Source organism: Gigantopelta aegis, chromosome 2, assembly GCF_016097555.1.
Source record: "Gigantopelta aegis isolate Gae_Host chromosome 2, Gae_host_genome, whole genome shotgun sequence".
Taxonomy (NCBI): domain Eukaryota; kingdom Metazoa; phylum Mollusca; class Gastropoda; order Neomphalida; family Peltospiridae; genus Gigantopelta; species Gigantopelta aegis.
The window spans coordinates 32,054,406-32,062,453 of record NC_054700.1 but is presented as its reverse complement, the minus strand read 5'-3'; positions in this window follow the sequence as shown (position 1 = coordinate 32,062,453).

Here is an 8,048-nt window from a genome sequence, read left to right as displayed (position 1 = left end):
TTGTCATGTGATTTATGTTGCTATATTTAGCCCAAGAAGCTGTTCTAGGGACTTTCGCTTTGAACTCGACGGAAAATGACGAAATACTCCGAAGTTCATTTTTAAAAATGGGGTGGGGTAGTTGTTAGAAAGAGCAAGAGGAAAGAGTGGGAGGCAAGGTATAGAATTCTGAGAGAGAGAGAGATAGAGAGAGAGAGAGAGAGAGAGAGAGAGAGAGAGAGAGAGAGAGAGAGAGAGAGAGAGAGAGGGGGGGGGGGGGGAGGGTCAAGGCCTGTTGTATTTTACTATATATAATAAAAGTCCATGAATAACATGCAGTAAATAAGCAAAAAATAAGTAAATAAATAGATAATTGCATATAAATAAATAAATAAATAAATAAATAAATAAATTCTGAGTAAAGTCTCCTGTTCATCTGGACTACATTTAGTATAACTTGGGTCGGGTGGGTGTGGTACGGGGAGAGAAAATTAATGTAAAATTTTACATATTTTAAACAACCGTAATGGTATTAGTTGTGAAGAAAACCCTCTGCCCCCACAAAACCGAAGTTGAAAAATAAACTGAAATGGAATTGGCCAACATCTTAAGCAACATCATTGCATCTTAAGCGAGCGGTTTACCAACACATACCAGGGGCGGATCCAGAAATATGTTGAGAGTTTTTTTGGTGTTTTCATTATTATTATTATTATTATTATTATTTTTTTTTTTTTTAGTTATTTTTTTTTTTTTTTTGGTGGGGGTGTGGGGTGGGGTGGGCGAGGGTGACCAAAGAAAGAAAGGGCAACTCGTAATGGATTTTTTTTAAACCAGCAAAAAGAGGTTCCTCAATTTATTTGGTGTCGGGTGTCTTCACTGGATTCGACTCTGCATACGCCTCATAGATAACGTTTTAATCTTGATACGAATCTTTTCGGAAGGTTTATCGCGAATTATACATATCACTGGAACTAGCCGAGGGCAGTTGGTTTCCCCTTTGAATATCGCTGGGAACACATACCACTCAAACACCTAGTATAACTTGTCTCCGTGTTGGCAGTCCGAGATGTCGTTCTGAGAATATACTTTCATGAAATGACAGTGAAAAAAAGAGAAGCATTATTCGTTATGGATATTGATCAATAATGTGAAAGGTGTTTTTGCTACTATGTGATTTACAAGAGGTAAGAAGACGTTTATTAATATTTAAAAAAAATACAAAATACAAAATGAAACAGAAAAATATTTAAAAAAGAAATGTGAATATTGAAACAAACATATGTAGCTTGAATATTTAGAAATATATATATTTTCTTTATTTATTATTTTCATTTTAAGTCATGCACAATCGTACTAAACATTTAACTTAACATTAATTTAGTTTAACTGAACATTTAAACTTATTGCTATATCCAATCCCCCCCCCCCCCCCCCCCCCTCTCTCTCTCTCTCTCTCTCTCTCTCTCTCTCTCTCTCTCTCTCTCTCTCTCTCTCTCTCTCTCTCTCTCTCTCTCCATCTCGCTCTCCATCTCTCTCTCTCTCTCTCTCTCTCTCTCTCTCTCTCTCTCTCTCTCTCTCTCTCTCTCTCTCTCTCTCTCTCTCTCTCTCTCTCTCTCTCTCTCTCTCTCTCTCTCCCACCCTCAAAATATCGATATAAATGTTTATGTGTAAAAGGTAATTCTGGAATGAATCATGCTTTTAAAGGGACTATCCTACATGTAAGCGATGTTGTCCGACTAACAGAGACTTTTTAATGACTGTAATTACATATTAAATATATTGTTTTAGATATTAAATGTGATTCTGGTTGTCCTAGTCTTTGTATTAGGTCAATTCTTCCAATAGAGGGCGCTAGTAGTGGATATCAGTAATCTTGACTACATGTATCAAGGCTGAATACGAGGAACGAATATTAGCCTTGATTTATGAAGATGCGTATTATGCAGCTAACTCACTAAGTTTAGTTAATCTATAAACCTATAAACACATTTGGATAAAGTTACAATTGAGAGAAACACGAGTCTGTGACTGAAATGGTGAATATCCTCTAAAAATAGACTAACACTCGACTCCACAAATGTTACCTCACAGACGCACGTGCGGTTTTAAATATTAGAAATGCAATTTGTGATATTAAAAACACCAGGATGAACAAAAACACTTCGAATGTACGGAAATTGATAATCTATCCCATAAAATCTAAGTAAAATATTATTTCAGTTATTAAAAACGGCTATAATAGTAAAAAATATGCCTTAGTGTTTCAAAACTAGGGTTTCAAAACTAGGTTTTCAAAACTAGGGTATGTCCCTTAAAACAAACATATGGACTTACATTACGCGTCCGAATAACATGTATTCCTGATTGTAACAAGATCAGACATTTTGTTTTTGACAACTGGAAATCTGCATCATCATTAAATGCAGTTTATAAACTGGTATAGTAGCTAGGTTAATGCAAGACATTATAGATGTAGGGCTAGAGTTAGCACTTACTGTTAGTTAAAGGGAATATTAAAACAAATATATATATTCATTTTTGTATCGAGTAGAATTCGCTCTACTGGGCGCTTTAGTTTTGGTGTCATATAGACATTAGTTTGGTGTTCGATGAAAATAACATTTCACATAGATTTGTTTTCAGTCAGATTGTCATATACACATTATGCAGCACATAGCTATATATGTGTATGTGTTTTCTTCATCCAGGTATGATATTCGCAGTTATTCTGACGTTTCCATTTAGCATAGTTTTTTAATGAATAAAATTATATATAAATTACATTTACTTGCTTAGAATATCAATGCTATATACATCCAGTGTGGTCCAGTTTTATATGCACTGGTATGTATGCGTCATATACAGATACACCAACAAATAACATTTCATATTAATTATACTTTTACTTAGTGTATCAATATCTGAATATCCAATGTGTTTAGAACATCCTAATTTTTTTAGTAGCTCAAGCTAGATTTTACCTTCAATGATATACTTTGGTACATATAAAAAAATAGCATGTTGTTTGAACCACTATAAAAGGACGCAGGACAAAATGTCAACTGTCAAAATACAAACGGTTTAAATGTCAATGGTCAAAATGCCAACGGTCAAACTGTCAGTGGAAAAAATTTCACCGGTCAAAATGTCAACTATTAAAATGATACCCAGTACAAAACGTCGACTTTCAGATTATACATTTGTAAAAAAAGAAGAATATATATTTGTTTTTAAAGAAGAGAACACTTTCTATTGTATAACCTTTCATTTGACCAACCAAAACACTCATGCATACATTTGACAGCACTAAACGTGTATCTGATTTTCTCAGTAAGGGAACAACATGAATGATGGATTTGGTTTATGCCAGTAGATCATGTTTAAAAAATCAAAGACAATGGAGCATCCTTTAATTATTCAAAAGTTTGTAATGTGTAAGGAACTTAATGTTTTAATCTTGTAACGTCCAAAGACAAACATACAGGTTGACATTTTAACAGGTTGACCCAAATACCACGTTTATGGTAGACATTTTGTTTATTTTGTCAGACGGAAAACGTTTTGCTGGCATATAGTTCTCTTTAATATCCTCACTAGGAATACAGGTTACATATTAGAGTTGAAAATTAATATATATATATATATATATATATATATATATATATATATATATATATATATATATATATATATATATATATATACACACACACACACGCGCGTGCGCTTCGTAAATGTGGTCTTTAATATCCTACCATAACGCTTAGTAAGTGTAAGTTTACTTTTATCACATTGTTGTATAAGTACTTTTTTTTTTTTTTTTTTATTATTATCCAAAATAATTATACAGGTTTTACAATTATCCAGTGACCCATAACTATAAATGTATTTTCGAGTGGATAAATACGAAAAGTGACAAAAATTAAGAAATGCAAGTTCTAGGATGGTTTTTAAAAACAAATACAAGGACACGCTGCTCTTCCTGTTTAAATTTCGTTCACTAACTGATCAGCTGTTGATGAACGACATGTAATATTATCAATATGGCTGTTACTATAACACAATAATGTGTAAACTGACCCCTCATTGCCCCGGAGCTGTGACTGATACGATCTCCGAACACCCAAACGGGTTCGTTTATCGCCCACTTTCGATCACTGACCATTTTACCTTAGGTCATCTGTATTATATAACGTACACAAATTTATATGGAAATATTCAGTACCCAGTATATGCATTACACTATGCTGCGAGTGATACAAAATAATCTGAGACACAGATTACAAAATAATCTGAGACACGGATTACAAAATAATCTGAGACACAGATTACAAAATAATCTGAGACACAGATTACAAATAATCTGAGACACAGATTACACAATTATCTGAGACACAGTTTACAAAATAATCTGAGACAGATTACAAAATAATCTGAGACAGAGATTACAAAATAATCTGAGACACAGATTACAAAATTATCTGAGACACAGATTACAAAATTATCTGAGACACAGATTACAAAATAATCTGAGACACAGATTACAAAATTATCTGAGACACAGATTACAAAATTATCTGAGAAAAAATTATCTGAGACACAGATTACAAAATAATCTGAGACACAGATTACAAAATTATCTGAGACACAGATTACAAAATTATCTGAGACAAAATTATCTGAGACACAGATTACAAAATAATCTGAGACACAGATTACAAAATTATCTGAGACAAAATTATCTGAGACACAGATTACAAAATTATCTGAGACAAAATTATCTGAGACACAGATTACAAAATAATCTGAGACACAGATTACAAAATAATCTGAGACAGATTACAAAATAATCTGAGACACAGATTACAAAATAATCTGAGACACAGATTACAAAATTATCTGAGACACAGATTACAAAATAATCTGAGACACAGATTACAAAATAATCTGAGACAGATTACAAAATAATCTGAGACACAGATTACAAAATAATCTGAGACAGATTACAAAATAATCTGAGACACAGATTACAAAATAATCTGAGACACAGATTACAAAATTATCTGAGACACAGATTACAAAATAATCTGAGACAGATTACAAAATAATCTGAGACAGATTACAAAATAATCTGAGACACAGATTACAAAATAATCTGAGACACAGATTACAAAATAATCTGAGACACAGATTACAAAATAATCTGAGACAGATTACAAAATTATCTGAGACACAGATTACAAAATAATCTGAGACAGATTACAAAATAATCTGAGACACAGATTACAAAATTATCTGAGACACAGATTACAAAATAATCTGAAAGATTATCTGAGACACAGATTACAAAATAATCTGAGACACAGATTACAAAATAATCTGAGACACAGATTACAAAATAATCTGAGACACAGATTACAAAATAATCTGAGACACAGATTACAAAATTATCTGAGACACAGATTACAAAATAATCTGAGACAGATTACAAAATAATCTGAGACAGATTACAAAATAATCTGAGACACAGATTACAAAATAATCTGAGACACAGATTACAAAATAATCTGAGACACAGATTACAAAATAATCTGAGACAGATTACAAAATTATCTGAGACACAGATTACAAAATAATCTGAGACAGATTACAAAATAATCTGAGACACAGATTACAAAATTATCTGAGACACAGATTACAAAATTATCTGAGACACAGATTACAAAATTATCTGAGACAGATTACAAAATAATCTGAGACAGATTACAAAATAATCTGAGACACAGATTACAAAATAATCTGAGACACAGATTACAAAATTATCTGAGACACAGATTACAAAATTATCTTTCTTACTTCCTATGAACAGCGAAATTAATGTTTACATTAATATTCATTATATCATAATAAATATAGAAAATACTGAAGTGGTCGTTATATCATTTATCGTACACAGCAAGCTTCAAATCGCATTTTCTTAAAGGGACATTCCTGAGTTTGCTGCATTGTAAGATATTTCCGACTAATAAAATATTTCTACGATTAAACTTACATATATATTAAATATATTTTCTTGTTTAGAATATAAGTGTCTGTATATTCAATGTGTTTCTGGTCGTCTTAATATTTGTAAGAAGCCCAAACTGGATTTTGTCTTCAAATAATTTCGTACGTACGAAAAAATATATTTTAGGAAATAAAATGAAATTTAAGCTAGTATATTACAAATATTACAACGACCAGAAACACGTTTAATGTACAGCCACTAATATTTTATGCTATATAATTACAATCGTTAAAAAGTCTGTTAGTCGATAACATCTTAAAAACTCAGGAATGTCCCTTTAACAGCGTTTAGGAGGAAAATTAATTCTCTCTCTCTCTCTCTCTCTCTCTCTCTCTCTCTCTCTCTCTCTCTCTCTCTCTCTCTCTCTCTCTCTCTCTCTCTCTCTCTCTCTGGCTCCGTCTCTCCTTAACCGTAATGACGTAGTTTGTACTGTACTTATGTATATAATGTATTAAGTTAGTTACTGAACGTTTAAAAGATCAATTCAGACAAACCTGGAACGAAAATATTAACACTTATGTATTACTTATAGAATATTTAAATCGGCACATGCTTGTGAAAATTACCTTCTTTACTTACCTAAAAAAATACGCATTATTTACAGTCGATTCAGAACCAGCAATCACTATCTTCCAATTGAAGCTGGCAGATGGCAAAATATTGAACGAAACCTAGAATTTGCCCTCTTTGCAAAATCACAATTGGTGATGAATTTCGTTATCTATTTCAATGTCCACACTTTACTAACGAAAGATCAACCTACCTAAATAAATATTACTTCAACAGACCAAACACTTTCAAATTACACAAGCGTTTTAACACAAAACAATTATCTATTATAAAGAAACTATGTACGTTTCTTAATTTCATTAATAGTGTATTAAAAGACACGCCTTTGTCATAGATTTATTCAACTAATATATTTTAGCTTTTGTGTATGATATATACAGATATATATAGATAGACAGATAGATAGACAGATATAATTATATGCATTTATATTTTAATCAGCAGCTACCATTGTATTGTATATATATATATATATATATATGTTTGTAAACACCTCAATGTAACACCGTTTGGTGTTCTGAGTGAATAAAGTTCTGTTCTGGACAACAAAACTCTTTTCTTAGTTAAACCTATATCTGCACAAGGCAGTCGAAGGGGTATTTTGACGGGGACGTGATTACAATCACGTATCTCGTGTATCGCATGTAGGAGGACCGCCACTCCCACTGCACCGTCATCGTGTATCACGTGATATATACGTAGATCCCTGTGTATCTGGATGACTGTTACAACCATGCTCGCCTCTAGTCGTACCCCGAAGCCACATTTCAAATGGTCCGCAGATAAGACATTTAATGATGTTGATCTTGTAAATATGAAGAATAGACAGGAACTGTGACCAGTCAGCTGTAAACATATGCTATGTGAAAATTTACAGGTGTTTTCTTTTGCTAGTTTATATTTTATTTCAAGATGTCCGTCTCATATACCAAAGAAGAAGAATGATTGTCTAAGAGGAGCTCAATACATTCGCAATAACGGTTATTACGAATGAATGAATGAATATTTAACGACACCCCTGCACGAAAAATACATCGGCTATTGGGTCGGTTATTACGTGTATAATATATGGAACTTAAAGGGACATTCCTGAGTTTGCTGCAATTTTTAAGATGTTAGCGACGAACAGAGACTTCTTATTGATTGTAATTACATATCAAATATATTTTTCTGCATAAAATATTAGTGGCTGTATAATAAACGTGCTTGTACTAGGTTAAATTTCATTTTATTTCCTAAAAAAAGATTTTTTCGTACGTACGAAATTATTTGAAGACAAAAACCAATTAGGGCTTCTTACAAATATTAAGAAGACCAGAAACACATTGAATATACAGACACTGATATTCTAAACAAGAAAATAAATTTAATACGTAAGTTTAATCGTAGAAATGTTTTATTAGTTGGAAACATCTTACAATGCAGCAAA